At 47.1% G+C, this 18,171-nt stretch overlaps 1 long non-coding RNA gene across 1 annotated transcript in view; it reads right to left on the bottom strand.

The window, feature by feature from the left end:
- LOC311597570 overlaps positions 1–14,685 on the bottom strand; it is a 56,953-nt gene extending 42,268 nt beyond the window's left edge. The window contains exon 1 of the long non-coding RNA XR_014779265.1: positions 14,563–14,685. This is a non-coding gene — a long non-coding RNA (uncharacterized lncRNA). The remainder of the gene's footprint in view (positions 1–14,562) is intronic.
- Positions 14,686–18,171: the final 3,486 nt, after the last annotated feature.

Consider the following 18,171-nt stretch of genomic DNA (forward strand, 5'->3'; position numbering starts at 1 on the left):
AGCTCTCTCTTTTCTCCAAACACACGGGACACACATGAGAAGTTTGCTTCCTAGCAGTTCCTGTAACTCCAACACTAAACCATGCCCCCCCCCCAAAAAAAAACAACAACCAGAAAAATAACCCAAAACAACAACAACACCAACAACAACAAACCAGCAGTCCGTTGAGCCTGGCTGCAGAACCTCCAGAGATGGGTCCTTTAGGCTAGGAAGGTGGCACGGAGAGCTGACAACAGATATTCAGCCAGCTTTGGGGTGGGGGGGGGGGGAGACTTGCCGTGGGAACAGCAAGCAAGATGAGAAAGTAAAATGAGGACTTTCTACAGCATGGCTTCAGACATCAGCTTTGCTGTAAAATTCTCAGACAGATTTGTATTCTTAAAAATGATGTACGGCAGCTGAGCATGGGAGCACATGCCCGGGGTCCCAGCTATGAGAAAAGCTAGCGGGATGACCTGAGCCTATGAGCTGAGAGTCAGCCAGGGTAACACAGCATGGAAGATGCTGGTTTCCAGTGAGGACAATGGAAGGGGGCTGCCGTAGATCGGAGCCTCCAGCTCCTGAGGTGACGTACACGCTGGTGTGCCCCTTCCCAAACAGCACCTCCCCACCCTCTAACTGCTGCAGCACAGATGCTATGCAATTACACGAGTGAGCAGAACACAGAACTGTACAAACCTACCCACCCTATCGTTTACCAGGAAATATGGCATTGTTTACATCTTATTTGCCTTTATTTTCATTGCATCAGATAAGACTTAACCACCAATCACAGAATCATATCACAGTCAGGGTTTTTTTTTTAATGTATGTTTATTTCTTTTGTTTTTCTTTTCTTTTATTTTTATTTTGGGGGGGGCAAGGCCTTGCTATAATCACATTTGCCTTGAATTTACAACTTACAATGACCCTCCTGCTGCTGTCTCCTAAGTACCAGCATTACAGACTTATGTCACCAGAGTTGATTTAAGCAGTGGCTGCATGTGTGGTGTGCATATATATGAACATGTTCCTGTATGTGTGCAGTGAGTGTATGCAGATGTGTGCACACCGATGCGTAAGCATTCAGAGGCCAGAGGTCAGTGTCAGGGCATTTTCCTCAGTGGCTCTCCAGCTTATCTTTTTTAATTTTTTAATTGCATATATTTATTTTGTTTATTGTGGGTACCTGCACACCATGGCACACATGCAGAGATCAAAGAACAACCTTTTTAAAAGAATATATATATGCTTCTATATAATATATATATATATAGTATTCAGCCTGCATATATGCCAGTAAGCCAAAAAGAGGGCACCAGATCTTATTACAGATGGTTGTAAGCCACCATGTGGTTGCTGGGAATTGAACTCAGGACCTCTGGAAGAGCAGTGTTCTTAATTGCTGAGCCATCTCTCCAGCCCCAGAGAACAACTTTTAAGGCTCGGTTTTCTTCCTTCACCATGTAGGTCTTGAGGACTGAAGTTAGGTAGTCAGTGTTGTACATTTAACCTCTGAGCCATCTTGCCAGCCCCACTTTATATTTTGGAGACAGGCTCTCTCATTGGACCTAGAGTTGCCTGATTCAGCTAGACTCTCTGACCTTTGAACCTCAGGGTCCTTCTGTCCCCCCTCCCCCAGTGCTAGGGTTATAGGTACATCCAGTGTTTTTATGTGGGTGTAGGGGATTCGAACTTGGGTCCTCATGTTTGTGCAGCAAGCACTTTGCCAGAAACGCAGGTGCATGTTTTAATAAGTTCTCTGTATGATTCAGACACGCTCGTCAACTTAAGAACCACTGTCCTAAATGAAGACACTTAGCAAGTAAATAAGGATATGACCTATTAGTTAAGAAATAGATAATGGAGCTGGAGAGATGGCTCAGTGGTTAAGAACATGCCTTGTTCTTGCAGAGGACCCGAGTTCAATTCCCAGTACCTACATTAGGCAGCTTACAACTGCTTGTAACTCTACCTCCAGACAATGATGTAACCTAAGGCACATGCATATAAGCAGCCACACGCAGGTGTACACGTAAATAAATTATAAATAAACATATTTTTAAAAGAAGAAAGAGAAGAAGAAACAGCTAATGAGGGTGGGCCAGGTCTAAATTAAAACCGAAAGGGATCAAACCTTCATCTGCCATCCTCAGCCCCAAGTGGCAAGCCATGTGTCACTTTGGTCCAGGCCTGTCTTTCCACCTCATAAGCCTCGCTATTCTGCCTGGCAACAGGGGCAAGGCCACTGGAGCAAAGCTAGTTAGTACCCATGGTGGAACTAAGTCGGGAGGTCCCTGGGGACCCTGCATCCCCTTATTTTGTTTGCTAATCTCTAGGATCGGTGGTTCACTTCCTAGCCTAGCAAGAATGGTTGGCAGGCATCCGTGGCTCGGTGGGAGAAACTGTGCCCTGGAACACTGAGATCTGGCCGAGCACAAAGGAAACAGTGTGGGCCGGCTAACAGCTTGGGAACCGAGATAGCACAAAACCACCAGCCAGCCCCAGGAAGAAGGGCGGGAGCCATTCACTCCCTGGTCTGATAAATATACAAGTTACAGGGGGAAAAAAGTGTAAACAATACCATAACGAAAGCCCACATTCCCACACCTAGAATTAATAACCGCTAGCAGAACGGCAAATGAAACACAGCCTTTCAAAGCTGGGGAGAAACCGCATCTGGCAGGGCTCAAGGGAGGCAGTGGGAGAACAAGAAGAGAAACGTTCAGAACAGAGAGAAACAAAGTATTCCTGAAATCTTCTCAAATAACGAAATTCCTTCTTCTTTTACCAGAAAAACCTTCTGAACAGGAGGCTTCCACAGTACTGATAACTAATAACAGCTTATAAACTTGCCTTGTTGGAGGCTAGGAATTTAGAATTTATACACAATGGAGAGCAGAAAAAAAAAAAGCCAGAAAGTAAACTAGCTCCTTTGGCTTTGGAATAATTACAATACGCTTTAGTTTTGGTTTACAGATCTGGGGGTTGAACCCAGGCCTTTGCATATGCTAGGCAGGGTCTCTACCATGGAGCTATATCCCCAACCCTTTCTGGAATATCCTTTTGGACCGCGCTCACGCCCCATCTAAGGGAGCACAGGAAAGAAATTAGACCAGTCCAAGAGAAATCAGGCTATAGCTCAGGAAAGCGCATGCTTTTTCCAAAGCGTTTATGGGGTTGGAGTTCAAAGCTGGAACACCTGGAAGGAGCCATGGCCGGTGGTAACCATGGTAACCATGGCTGGGGGCCTGGGGGTGGGCCTTGGACTGCTGCACCTTGCTACCCAGTCAAAGCAGACAGGAAGTAAGAGCCTGTGCTAAAAGTACCTTGTTACCAGGGTAGGTAAAGGCGAAGGTGAACAGTGAGTCTCCGCAGAGAACAGAGCCATCCATCCTGTGCAGATCCAACCCAGGAGCAAGTGGGAGGGGCTGTCTCTGCTCCCATCCAACCAGTTTTGCAACCAACAAGCACAGTCACCTAAGTCGGTGTCCAGAGCCTCTGAAAAGATGCCAGCCATACTAGGGTCTTAGTGGTGGTACACGCCATCCATCCTACCACTAGGGAGCCAGAGGCAGGTGGATCTGAATTTGTGGCCACCCTGGTCGACAAAATGAGTTCCAGGACTGCCAAGGCTACAAAGACAAACCCCCGTCTCAAAACGAACAAACAAATCCCAACAGCAACAAAACAAACAACAAACGAAAAAACAAAACCACACGTGGTACAGAGGTTGCAGTTCTGTTTCTTGATAAGCTCCGTCTAATCAAGAAAGGTCAAAGACAGCACCCATCCTTCCTCAACCCATCTCAGAGCTGCCAGGCCAACGGTGCTTGAGAGGAACACACTTCCTTGAACAGGAGAACCAGGAGAACCAGGTTGGGGATATGGCTCAGCCAGTCGAGTGCTTGCCTAGCGTGCATGGAGCCCTAGGTTTGGTCCTAGCACTGCATACAACTGGGTGTAGTGAAGGCCAGGGCAAGGGGATCAAAAGTTCAAGGCAATCCTGGTCTACATAATGAGTTGGAGGTCAGCCTGGGCTACTTAAGATCCTGTCTCCTAGTGATGGTGGTGGTGAGGGCAGTGAGGGTGGTGGAGGGGAGGGAGGCAGGCTGGTGAAGGGGGGCTATCAGAGTAAAATCCAGAGACTACCAGAAGCCAGATAAGCTACACTAGGGGCCCTCCCCTGGGTGCACATGTGAATAAATCAACCTTATACCCTCCTTGGAGAACTCTCAAAGCTCAGCCAACCTCCCTCTCCCCACCCAAGGACATAACTGTGTTGTTAACAGCTGTCAGGTCTCTATCAACAGGGCTGCCCTGAGACATGCTACATGTCTCATGTACATGCTACAGTACATGTAACATGCCAGCGCAGTCACAGGCCTCTGTGAGAGAGCTCAGTGCTGTGCTGTGCTCCCCGTGCCCACCCAGGACCCTGTACCTGGTGCAAGGGCAGCCTGGTTGCTACAGCAAACCGACAAGGGTGCTGCAGAAGCATTCAGACCCATAGGAAACCAGTAACAAGAAATGGATTTTTTTTTTCACCGTTTTCTGATGAAATTTCTATTGAAGGGAAGAAAATAAAAGTAAGTCTCCCTCTCCATTTCCCAAGTCCCTAAAAAAACAACCAAAGCAAGAGACTAAAACTGTGCCCTTCCAAGCTTTAAATACCCCACTTCTGGGGGGGGGAGGGGTGGAGAATGTGTGAATTGCTTTCACCTCAACGCCTTAATTAGAAATTCACTCTCCGGGCCAGTAAGATGACTCAGGAGGTAAAAGTGGCTAACAACCTGAGTGTGACCCCCAAGAACCCAGGTGGAAGGAGGGCATCAACTCACACATGCACTGTAGGGCCCACACACCTATACACATGCACATTGTACGCACACAATAACAACTAAAAATGAAGTCCATTCTTCTAGGCAAACAACATCTTGACTCCTACACTGTACGAAGCTGTATGAGATCCCATTAACAAACATGAGTGAGGCTTCTAAGAGGTCACAATCTGAAACAGGAAAAGAAAAAAAAAAAACAAAACCACAACTCACATGAACACAGAAAAAGAATCATATACTAAGTTCTGTGATAAAGGAGCATTCATCTACTCAACAAAGATGTATTGTATACAGTATGCCAGAGTGTGAACAAGTAATTTTGAGAGCACAGAGGCCAAGTATAGTGACTGCTTCTTTTCCAAGCAGGAAAGGTGAGGCTGGAGATAGAGCTTCGTGGTAGAGCGTGTGCTCAGCGTGTCTGAGGTTCTGATTTCAAGCCTCAGGTCCAACCAACACACACACTCTCACAGAATCATACTCACACACTCTCACAAACAATCACACTCATATACTCACTATTATATACACTCACACTATCATATACACTCACACACATACGATCACACTCTGACACAGACATGCACACTCACATACTCACACACAGACTCACACAGACTCACCTACATTCACACCCACTACACACCCTCTCACACTCACACCCACATACACACTCACATATACTCATGCACATACTCACACACTCACATACATTCACACACTCACTAACACACCCACACACTCACACACACTCACACACATTCACACACTCTCACATGTACTTACATACACTCACGTACACATTCACACACATTCTCACGTACACTTACACACACACACACTCACATTCACACGTACACTTACATACAATCACACACATTCTCACTCTCACACACACTCCCAGAGGAAAGATGAGATCAATGAGCTCCCACGTATGAGCTATTTAAGGGTAGGTCCCACATCCATTTACCCAGCATCCTTGCAATGCACTGACAGACATTCAAATAAATATTGTTTACTCGGCTGTGCATGGCAGCATCTAGCCACTCAGGAGACTGAGGCAGGGGGATCACTTATGCTCAGGAGTTTGAGATTCAGCCTCAAATGGATCAGGAACTGGGCTGAAGAGGTAGCTCAGTTGGTAGAGTGCTTGCCTTGGGTGCATGAAGCTCCTGGCTCAGTTCCTAGTTCTGCATAAACTAGGTTGGTGGCATCCACTGCAATTCCCCACACACAGGAAGCAGAGGTAGGCATATCAGAAGAGAACTGGTTCCTGAAAACTGTCCTCTGATACACACCAGCATTTGCACACCAGTGCAAACCATATACATACAATAACAAATAAAATAAAATTTGTTCCTTCTGCCAATCAACATTTTTGACACCTGCTATGTGTGAATCTTTGTGCCGTACTCTGTCAACAAACACAAGCAAGGCCCAGTCCCCGACTCCCAAGGATTTACAATCTAGAAAAAAAAAAATGACACGCCATCCTTAACTGCACATCGAGTTTAAGGCTAACCTCAGCCATACAAAATGTGTGTGTGTGTGTGCACGTGTGTGTGTGCATGTGCGCATGTGTGTTTTTATAACAACTGAAATAAATAAATAAATAAATAAATAAATAAATAAATAAAACATATGTAAAAGAGAAAAGAAAACAAGAAAAATAAGCAAATAAATGAAATGTTTGAATGTTTAATCCCAGCACTCAGGGGGCAAAGGCAGGTGAATCTCTGTGAGTTCGAGGCCAGCCTGGTCTGCAAAGCAAGTGCACACAGAGAGACCCTGTCTTGAAAAAAAAAAGTGGGGAGGGCTGGAGAAATGGTTCTGAGGTTAAGAGCACCACCTGCTCGTCCAGAGGTCCTGATTTCAATTCCCAACAACCACATGGTAGCTCACAACCATCTATAATGAGATCTAATGCCCTCTTCTGGCCTTGCAGGTAGAGAACTTTATACATATTAATAAATACATATTTTTTAAAAGAAAAGAAAAGTGAATTTCTGTTCTATGATTCATTAAGCAATTATCCAACCTTTCTTTTCCATCCATTTTCAGGTTTATAAGTATTTACTGAGCACCTACAACACACTGAAAGCAGAGTTATTAAAACAAGACACTCACTGGGGGTGCACAGGTCAGTGGGAAAGAACAAACTAAAGCTAAAGGGGGTCACTCAGGGTGCATGGTGTCAGAGAAGGGTGTTCAGCCATAGGGGACAGGCTGAGAATGAAGAAGACCCCTCCAAGCAGCTCACTGTCCCGAGCTCTGCCTCATAAAAACTTTCGACAGAGCTCTTTGGAGTCTGGCATGCTTTCTTGAATAAACCAAACATAAGAGGCGGTGTGCCTACTAGAGTTGGCCCGTTCCCCCTGCCATCACTGTCTGGTGGTCCGGAAGTTCCCATGGCTGTTGGCATCTGGATACATCTAGAAGGATGCTGAGTGGGCACGAAATTAGAGCAAGTTGCAAAACTCCCTTCAGGACCCTGCTGACACCTGAGGTCTGGCTGCCTCTCTCTCTCACCATCTTATCTCTGCCTGCCAGGACTCAGGGCCACCATACTTCCCATGCTCCCTGGTACACACTGATGCTTATCTAACTGCAGTCTAGATTCTACCCGACTCTGCCTGAAGATGAATTTATCCAGGCTGTGAATGAGCGCTCTCTCTCTCTCTCTCTCTCTCTCTCTCTCTCTCTCTCTCTCTCTCTCTCTCTCTCTCTCTAATCACAGTGCCCCCTCTGCCCTATACTCTAGCCTGGACTGTAGCTTCTGACTCCTCCCTACACCTCTAGGCTAGAGATCTCCTGCCCACTTTGCACCCCTGCTGTTTGCTTCTTCCTTCGTCTTCTCTGACTCTGCCAGACCTGCAGCCCTCAGCTTGTCCCTTCTAGTCTGTCTACACGAGACCACAACGTCCATATTGGTAATTGTTGTCTGTGGATATATTTGGTTTTTAGTTTTAAAAATTGTGATACAGCCTGGTGTGGTAGCACACATGTGTGATCTCATCACTCAGCAGAGGCAGGAGCATCAAATTCAACTACATAGAAAGTTCCAGAATAGCATTGACTGTTGGAGACCCTGTAATAAAATTGTCATGGGTAAAATTTACCACTTTGGGAGGGGGGGGCTTTTAAAAACTGTAACTAAGACTGTCGGTGAAGTCCAGTGGGGAAGCACTTGTCTAGAATGTTAAGGGCTCTGCGTTTGATCCCTGGCACTACAAAATAAAACTAACAAGAACCATTTATTTTATTTTACATATATTCCAGGTGTTGAACTCAGACCACCAGGTTTGCACAGCAAGCTCCTTTAGCCGCCGAGCCATCTCATCAGCCCCAATAATAACCAGTTTTAGTATACACTCTAAAGGCATTAGTGGCCTTTTCACTGATGTGCAACCATCACCACCATCCATCTTGAGAACGCTTCACCTTACAAAACTGAATTTCTACACATAACCACTAGGCAGCCCCTCCTCCACCTCCCTCCTCTCCACATCTTTGCAGCCAACGTTTTATTTTTTTCTTTCTGTGAGTTTGGTCACTGTAGATTCTCTCAGTGGAGATAGAATAGCGTAATATTTGTCGGTTTTGTGACTGGCTTGTTTTACTTAACACAACATCTTCTAGGTTCTTCCATGAGATAGACTAGATAGAATGTATCAAATTTCCTTCACGTGTGTATGTGTGTGTATGTGTGTGTGTGTATGTGTGTGTGTGTATGTGTGTGTGTGTATGTGTGTATGTGTGTGTATGTGTGTATGTGTGTGTGTATGTGTGTGTGTGTATGAGTGTGTGTGTATGTGTGTGTATGTGTGTATGTGTGTATGTGTATGTATGTGTGTGTATGTGTGTATGTGTGTGTATGTGTGTGTGTATGTGTGTATGTGTGTGTATGTGTGTATGTGTGTATGTGTGTGTGTGTATGTGTGTATGTGTGTGTATGTGTGTATGTGTATATGTGTGTGTGTGTGTATGTGTGTATGTGTGTGTATGTGTGTGTTGTGTGTGCATATGCCCATGCACTAGAGAAGTGCTATCTGTTGAATTCTCTACCCCCTAGACCACTAGGTACTTTGAATTCAACTTATCCAAAACTAACATGTTTTCTCAAGTACAGCTCGCCGGGTGTTCTCCATCATGCTGTATAATACAACTATTCTTCCACATGCTGAAGCCAGAAGCCAGAATGGATTTCTGGTCAGTCCTAGCAATTCCAATTCCCTGGTACCTCCTGAACCTTCCCACTTTGCTGCCTCAAGCGCCAACTGATTTGGGACAGCTGTGCTCCACAAGCTCTTCTGGCTGTCTAAGAGATGTACCCTTCTCGCTGCAGCCAGCTACGGGTTTCGTATTTTAAGGATTGTTTTCTATGTGCATGTATTTTGCCTGCGTGCATGTTTGTGTGCCGTGTGTGTTCAGTGCCAGTGGAGGCCAGAAGAGGGTGTTGAGTCCCTTGCAGCCAGCCTTGTAGACAGCTGTGAACATCCACGTGGGTGCTAGGAATTGAATCCAAGTCCGCTGTAAGAACAGTCAGTGCTCTTAACCATCTCTCCAGCCCCTCTGGGTTTTGTTTTAAGATGGTCTTATTATTATACAGTGCAGGCTGGCCTCAAACCTATGGTGATCCTCCCTGCCACCGCTTCCTGGGTGCTGGCACTACAGATGTGTACGCTCACACTCAGTCCAGGTTTGTTTTATTTTTTTTCTCGTGTTTGTTGAGATAGGGTCTCATCTAGCCCGGGCTGGCCTCCTCCTTTCTTATAGTCATAGATCAGATTTAATTCCCATTCTCTGAAGTCCTCCTCTTAAGTGCTGGGACCACAGACACAGGACCCCCACCCCTATGTACATGCACATCACCCCACTCTTTTGTTATGAGTATGCTTGTGTATAGTTACATTTATATTATCAAATATCTTTGTTTTTCCTTCTCCTTCTATTCCCCTTCCATATAATTTAAGGTAAGGTTGACTCTGTGTGAGTATTGAAATGTTTTTAATATTCCACCATAGTGCCTGGACACAATAAACGTCACTCAAGGACTTTACCCTCTCTTCCAGGAAGGATGAATGTATTTTCTATTGCACGCAGTATAAACATGCCAGATTGGGTGGGACTATGACTTTTTAATGTCTTTACTTGGAAGTGAAGAATGCCTAAAGCGATGACATTGAGCATGAGTGCCAAATTAACACAGGGAGTGGCTTAGTTGTGATACAATTTCTGTGTCAGTTTGAGGGGACAAGGGACGTCCAAGTAGCGGATAAGACATTACTTTGTGTGTGTCTAAAAGAGATTAGCCAATCAGCGCAGCAGTTTAAGAAGACCCGCCCTTACCACTGCAGGGGGAAACCTCTTGAAGTCCTGAGTAAAACAAAAGGGCAGAGGAAGGGCAGAGGAAGGGCAGAGGAAGTGCAGAGGAAGGACAGAGGAAGGGCAGAGGAAGGGCAGAGGAAGGGCGCCTTCAGTCTTTTTCTTATTGCTGCGATAAAATACCCTGACAAAATTCAATTCACAGGAGAACAGGTTTATTTCAGCTCACAGTTCGAGGCGTGGTCCCCCACACCAGAAACGTCAAGGCAGCTGGTGACATTGCATCTGCATGCAGGAAGCGGAGTGTGGTGAACGCATGGCATGGCTTGCTCCATTCTCTCTTTCCAGTTACACAACTCAGGACCCCTGCCAGGGAATGGCTCCCCCACAGTGGCAGCCCTTCCCTCAGTGAACACAATCAAGACAATCTTTCACAGGTGAGCGCACATGCACACATACAGGCACACACACATACAAACATGCACAAACACACACACACACACACAAACCACATACACACCCAACTTCTAGATTTTGTCAAGCTGACAAGTAACATTCGCCATCATGGTTTATACGCATGTTCATTGTGTTTGAGTTGGAACAACCATATTTTCTTGCCCTTGAACATCCGTCTTCCTGGTTCTCAGGTCCTTGGACTCCGACTGAATTATGTCACTAGCCTGCAGATGGCAGACTGTGGGACGTTTTCTAATTTATCTATGCACCTTTCTGGTTCTGCTGCTCTGGAGAACCCTGCCTTACGTCAAGAGCTATCTCAGGTAATGGAAGCAATTAGCAAAGATGCGGGGGTAAGAGATGGATATGGGGGGGGGTGGATAGATAGCAGTAGATAGAGGATAGATTGATAGATAGCAAGATAGATAGATGATAGATAGGTAGATATTAAATAAATAAATAGAAGATAGATTATAAATAGATAGAAGATAGGTGGATAGAGGGTAAATAAATAGATGATAGATAGATTATAGATGGATAATAAATATGTAAGTAGAAGATAGATAATATATAGATAGACTAATAGATGATAGATAGATAGATAGATAGATAGACAGATGAACAGGTAGATGGCTAAGAGCTGCAAGTTATTCAAGGCGGCTGGAGCACGGAAGCTGGTGGCAAGGAGAAGCGGCCATAGACCTAAAGCCGTATCATGTTTGCCAGTATCAGAAAACCCAGGATACCAAAACATGGAAAGAATATACAAGGTCAGTCAGAAATGACGTGTGGGCGTCAGGGTTCAAAGGTCAGCAGTATCTGTGAGCATAAGGCATGATGTCCTCTCAGGGCATTTGGATTAAGTGACAGGTGGGCTATTGCCATAGTGTTAGTCCCAAATGCTCCTCAAAGGTCTGCGTGTTAGAAACAGCAGCCTGTTGCTGGGGGATGGTGGGACCTTTAAAAGGTGCTGCCTCACGGAAGGAAGCGTACCCAGGGTACGCCCTGGAGGTGGATTGTGGGATTTCAACTCTTTCCTTTCTTCTCTGGGTTTCCCAGTTCTGCGAGGTGAATAGGCCTCCTCTGCCGTATGCTACCCCCTTTATGTCCTGTGCCACCGTAGGCTCAAAGCACAGGACTGACAACCCTGACTGGAACTTGTGAATTATGAGCCAGAATAACTCTTTTCTCTTAGGTGTCTCGTTACAGTACTGTAGAGCTGACTCACACAGCTAAGCACCGCGCGCGTCTTCCTCACACGTTTGCTGAACCCAACAGATGCAGCACGCACAGATCCCCCAGGCTCAACCCCTAGTACTGAATAAACCAGATGAGATGTGCACACCTATAAGCCCAGCAGTCGGGAGGTAGAGGCAAGAGATCAGAAGTTTATAGTGAGTTTGAAGTCAGCCTGGGCTATATGAGACCTGGTGACTAAAAAAAAAAAAAAAAAAAAAAAGCAGGAAGCAGAGGAAAAGAAAAAGACCCGTCAGACAGAGAAGGAAGGCATGTCCTGCAGGGGTTGGCACATGGCAAGTTCAGATCTGCACACTAGTCTACAGAACCCAGCCCTGGAGCTGGGGGAGGTCTTGGATTCTGCTGTCTGTTCCTTCAGCAAGGGCCTCAAACCTGACCTCGGGGATTTGGGCTTTTTATACATGGTGGACCTGCGTACCTGCATACTTCGCCCCTTACCTTACTTGCTGAATCTCAAGTCTTTTGCTTACACATTTGAGCCGGTTGCCAACAGCCTTTCAGAGCCTGTCTGAGCCAGGCTCAGACTCTTAACAGGGTTCCCAGGACTACTCCCACAAGCAGCAACCCCTGGGCTCAGCCTGTCTCATTCTTTGACCCTCAGGTCTGAGCCAGTGAAGAAAGAATGTGCCCCGCTGGTCGCCGGTCAGTGAGTGGCTTGGCTGTGAAAGGACAGCACTGCCACACAGGGGGCCTGTGCAAACCGGCCACAGCCAAAAATAAAGAGAGAGGCTCCGCCACAAAAAAAATCACTGACTCTGCCCCGAGACACATTCCCTGGTTAAGCCACACCCTCCGCCCGCCGAGACCGCTCAGAAAGTCCTTTTTAGAGAAATTGGAATAGGGGAATATCCCAAGGAAGTCGAGGGCCCAGCACGGGAAGCCAGGCTAGACAAGCAGGAAAGTGACCAGCTAGTTTCCTTTTGCTGCCACCACCCGGGAGAGCTGAGAACTGCAGGCCTGCCGGGGAAGCAAAGTCACCCAGTGGCGGTGGGGGTGGCGGTGGCGGTGACGGTGGTACAGGCCCGAGGTTAGGTCCACCTTTGTGAGGAGGCCACTATTGGAGGGAGAATGACAGTCACCGATCATTTTGATGCAAAAAGCCTTCCGTTTCCGGTGGTTATCAAGTTCTGGATTCCTAAGCCAAATGACTTTCTACCTTTCCACCTACCTTCCCCCATTTCCATTTCTGCCTTGACTGATGGAAACCTCCCTTCCTCCTCCTCCCTAAAGGTCTCCTTTCTCCCCCTCAATCCTTCCTGCACAAAGCGCCAGTGGAAACCCATTCAGTCGTCCAAGGATGTCCTCAGAGGCCGACTCAGCTCCCACCACAACCCAGGGTCCCACTGGACACGCACCTCCCCTTCACACAGGCACTGGAGTCGTCCAGTCCTGGACACCACAAACTCTTCCTCACCTTCAGGCCGCCACTCTCTCCAGTTCCGTCCACCATGCGCGCGGGCACGCGCGTTTCTCCTGCTCTTCCCTCTCCACCCACTTCAATCCGCTCACCTTGCAAACAGCAGCTCAGCCGTCAGCTCGGGGAAGCTTCCCCGACCTGCAGAAGTCAGCTCCTTCTGCCATCCACTCTAACATTTCTCATGCGTGCCTTCAAGGGCAGCACCACAGCTTAATGTGTATATTCATTTAATTGTCTCATTTCAACTGTAAAATCCGGTGTCATCTGGCATTGACTCTGACTTACTAGCAAATGCTCAATATTTAGAATGAGAATCAGGCACAGTGGCTCATACTTGTAAATCCAGCACTTGGAAGCCAGGAGTTTAGCATGATATCACACACACACACACACAGACACACACACACACACACACACCTACCTAACATATTATATACATACATATAACACTTAACCAGATCTGAGACCCTTTTTGACACAGGGTCTCTCTATGTAGCCCTAGCTGTCCTAGAGTTCTGTAGACCAGGCTGGTCTCAAACTCACAGCGATCCACCTGCCTCTGCCTCCCAAGTCCTGGGATTACAGGTGTCCACCGCTGCCGCATGGCTGTGTGGATTTTTTTCATATGCAAAAATGGAAGACTGGCTGCCTCAGGGTATTAGTAACTTTTCCTATTGCTCTAACAAAAGCAACTGAAAGAAGGAAGGGAAGGGTCTATCCTGGCCCACAGCGCAGGAGTGGCAGCTGTCACACCGTGTCACATTACATCATGAAAGAAGCAGAGGAAGATGAATGATGCTGCTCAACCTGCCTTTTCCTTCTTGTCCAGTCGAGGACACTCAGCCCGCGCAGTATCGTCACCCACATCTGGGGCTGGTCTTCCCACCTCAATTAATCCATCCTAGAAACACCTCACATGCATGGCCAGAGGTCTGTGTCCTCAGAAATTCTAGATCCTACCAAGTTGCCCGTCAGTATTAACCAGAACGGAAGTGCACTGGTGGGTAAAGGGAAATGAAGTGTAGGATAAAAGGAGCAGAACTGAGAAGTGAAGAAAGAAGGCCACTGGACTGATGCCTTCCAAAATTCTGATGGGGCCAAAGCTGTATGTAGCTCAGTGTAGGGCACTTTTCTAGCACGTGAGGCCCTGCGTTCAATCCCCAGTATGAAAGAAATAAATAATAAAAGAGAACATTGAGGCCCCCCCCCCTTCCAATTTTGTCCCTGCTGCTATGATAAAACATTCTGACCAAAAGCAATTCAGAGGAGAGAAGGGTTTGTTTGACTTACGCTTCCTGGTCACAGTCCATCACTGAGGGAAATCAGGGCACAAACTTGAGACAGGAACTCTGCTTGCTGGCTCACTCTCTGGCTTACACTCAGCTAGCCCAGGTCCAATTTCTTAGGGATAGCACCACCCATAGTGGGCTGGGCCCTCCCTCATCAATCAGGCCAATCTGATCTGGGCAATCCCTCAACTGAGGCTCCCTCAGGTGACACTGTGTCAGGCAGGCAGCTAAAGCTAAGGAGGATGCCCTCAGGGAACAGGTGAGACCGTTTATACAGTGGGAGGGAGTCAGATACCTGCCTTAGTGCTGTAACCTGAGGCCCAGGCAGGTGGGATTCATTCAGTAAATAACCTTTTGAGTTCTCTTCTCTAAGTAGCTGTGGCAGCGTTTAGACCCTAGACGGCGCTCTTGAGGCTTTTCCGGGTAACTTGTCAAGGACCCAGGGATGGGAGCTGGAGTCCAGACCCTGCCAGTACACAGCAGACTGGGCCAGGAGTCCACTCCACACAGCTGCTCTGTCTTTGCTGTGCCAGGCAGATGGCGCCACAGGCAGCTGCAGTGACCACTTGTGTTTTAGTTGCTTACCATGTTTTAAACCCCTTCTTTGGAAAAGCAGCACCTTAGATACTGGTTTTGGAGTTAATCTTTGCCCTTATACTTTGGTGGGACAGTAAAACCCCACGCATCCTGCGATGAAGTGTTCTACTATGTGAGCTACTGGCCCCTGTACCTGAATCACAGACAGAGACGCAGCATCAGAGAGGAGGCCTTGCAGACACACTGGCACACACCTGCAATCCCAGCACTTGGGGAGGCAGAGGCAGGGGGATCTCTGTGGGTTCAGGGCCAGCCTGATCTACAGAGCAAGACCAGGACAGCCAGGGTGACATAGAGAAACTTGTCTAAAAAAAAAAGCCAGAAGGAGGGGGAGGACAAAGAGAAAGAGGAGGAGGAATAACGAGGACGTGGAGCACCCTCATCCCTACTTTAACTCTCAGATAAAATAGCTAACCAGTTTCTGTTGGCACCTATCCCATTTCAAGACTGGATTTCCAGTCTCCTGCCAGCTTTGAGCTACCTGATCACTGTTCAAAAAAACTTTTTATTTTGTCTGTTTGTTTGATGAGCTGCGGCTGGGTTGTGCTTTATGCCCCCAAGGAATTGAGATAAATTAATATCTGGTTCATAACTTCTTCTCGACTAAATAGAGATGGGGGTCACGGTTCAAAGCTTTGGATAGGAGCTGCCAAGAAAAGAGGTAACTGGAAGCATCTGAAATCTGGCCCACGGCAGCTTTGGGGGACTAGGCAGAGGGGAGTCATTGGCAAGGGAAGGAAGGGGCTACAAGAATTGAGTGTACTGCCAGTGGGGGACAGTTGGTACACATCTTTAATCCCAGTACTCAGAAGGCAGAGGTAGGTGGTAGGCAGTGGAACTCTGTGAGTTTGAGGCCAGCCTGGTCTACAGATGGAGTTCCAGTACAAAGAGAAACCCTGTCTCGGAAAATAGAAATAAGCATTAAAAATGTATATATAAGAACTGAGTGTACTATCTTTTCTTTAATGTGTATGTGTGTCCTCATGTACACCCATACCCTTGGAGGCCAGAAGAGTGCATCAGATCCCCTGAAGCTAATGTTACAGGCAGTTGTGAGACACTCAAAGTAGGTGTTGGGACCCGAACCCAGGCCCTCTGGAAGAGCAGCCAGCCATCTTAACTAGCAGCCCCTAACTGTACAAGCTTACTGAAACTCTCTTCCCCACAGGAACAAGCCAGGGATCGATAAGTAAGGACGGTCTGGAATGGAGCTCAGAGCACAGAAAATCCATATCCAGGGCTACTGGCAGAGACAACAGTGCAAAGATCTTCAGCCTTCCTGGGCACCGAGGACTGAGATGGTACCACAATCCAGGATGTCATCAGGCAGGTGCCCAGGAAACATGCTCCTCACTATGAAAGATGTCTGGCCCTTACTACTGCCAGAGCCAGAGAGAGGGAGGCACCCATCCACCCCCACCTGATGCATGTGTGCACCCCAAGGCTAATGAAGTCTTGCAATTTCTTTTTTTTTTTTTTTTTTTTGCTTTTTCTTTAAATTTTTTATGCACATGTGTCTGCATGTATGTGTGTACACGTGCTTGAAAGTGCCTGTGGAGGCTTGAAGAGGGTGTTGGATGCCTTGAAGCTGGATTAAGGAAGCCATGAGCCACCCAATGTGAGTGCTGGGACTTGAACTCCAGTCCTCTGAAAAAGCAACAAGTGCTCAAACTGGCATCCCTTGCAATCCTCCTCTTGACTAGCTGGGGTTACAAGCATGTGCTCTGCACCTAGCTCCCTCCCTCCACTTATGTTTAATCTCATTATTTAGCTTTTCTTTATTACTGGAATTCTTCCATGTTTTTGTTTGTTTGTTTGTTTGTTTGTTTTTGTAGCCCTGGCTCTCCTAGACTCACTTTGTAGACCTGGCTGACCTTGAACTCACAGCGATCCGCCTTCCTCTGCTTCCTGAGTGCTGGGATTAAAGGGGTACACCACCACGCCTGGCCCTTCAATACATTCTAAAACAAAACAAAACAAAACAAAAATATAGAGTCTTGCTATCCTGCCCAGCATGGCCTCAAATGACCCTCCCATCTCAGCCTCCCAGGTTAGCTGGGACTTAGGGATGGTGCCACACCCCACATTTTGTGATAACACTAGAGAGCAAACTGAGAGACTGGATCTTCCACACCATGGAAGCTGCCACAGAGCTGCACTGTGGCATTGTCATTTTTATGAAGCATCTCCTGCCTCAGTGGTTTATTCTCCATCTGATTGGTCAAATAAAGAGCTGAGCACCTAAAAGCTGGGCAGGAGAGAATAAGGTGGGACTTCAGAGCCCAAGGAGAAGGTCTCAGATGGGGACCAGAGAGGAGTCACAGACGAAGGAACAGCTACGGTGAGGCTAAGATGACAGGTAACAGGCCACATGGGCAGAAGTAGGCCAGGCCAGCACAGACAAGTTAGAATAGCCCACTGTCTGCCCAGCTATGGTGCCTAAAGCTTTTAATAAAAATAATAGGTCTCCATGTCATTATTTGGGAGCTGGGGCAGGCCTAGAAAGCCCTTATTTTTACGTCAGTGCCATCCACAAATCCCCATGCCAGCTGTGTGAATCTCAGTAGCTAACCCATTGCAGCTGCTCACCTTTACCTACCCTCCTCTAAATCCCGTCTGCCCAGAAGTGGTAGAGGAGGTGGGTCCAATGATAAACTGAGAAATATAGGGATTCTCTCTCTCTCTCTCTCTCTCTCTCTCTCTCTCTCTCTCTCTCTCTCTCTCTCTCTCTGTGTGTGTGTGTGTGTGTGTGTGTGTGTGTGTGTGTGTCTGTATGTGTGTGTGTTTGTGTGTGTTATTCTTTGCCTCAGGGTTTGCTGTGTTCTTGCCTTCCCCTGGCAGTTTCTACAAGAGATCACATCCTTGCTAGATCGCCATTCCCAACCTGCTTCCCCTCCTCCTGGCAGCTTTGCCTGAGATAGCCCCTCAGTGAACCCCAAGCAACTACTACCCTGTCTCAGGCCCACACTCACGGAGAACAGAGACTTAGCCACATTTTGCTGACATGATTGTT

This window comes from Acomys minous (genome assembly GCF_964271855.1).
Source record: "Acomys minous genome assembly, chromosome: 1".
In the NCBI taxonomy this organism is placed as follows: Eukaryota; Metazoa; Chordata; class Mammalia; order Rodentia; family Muridae; genus Acomys; species Acomys minous.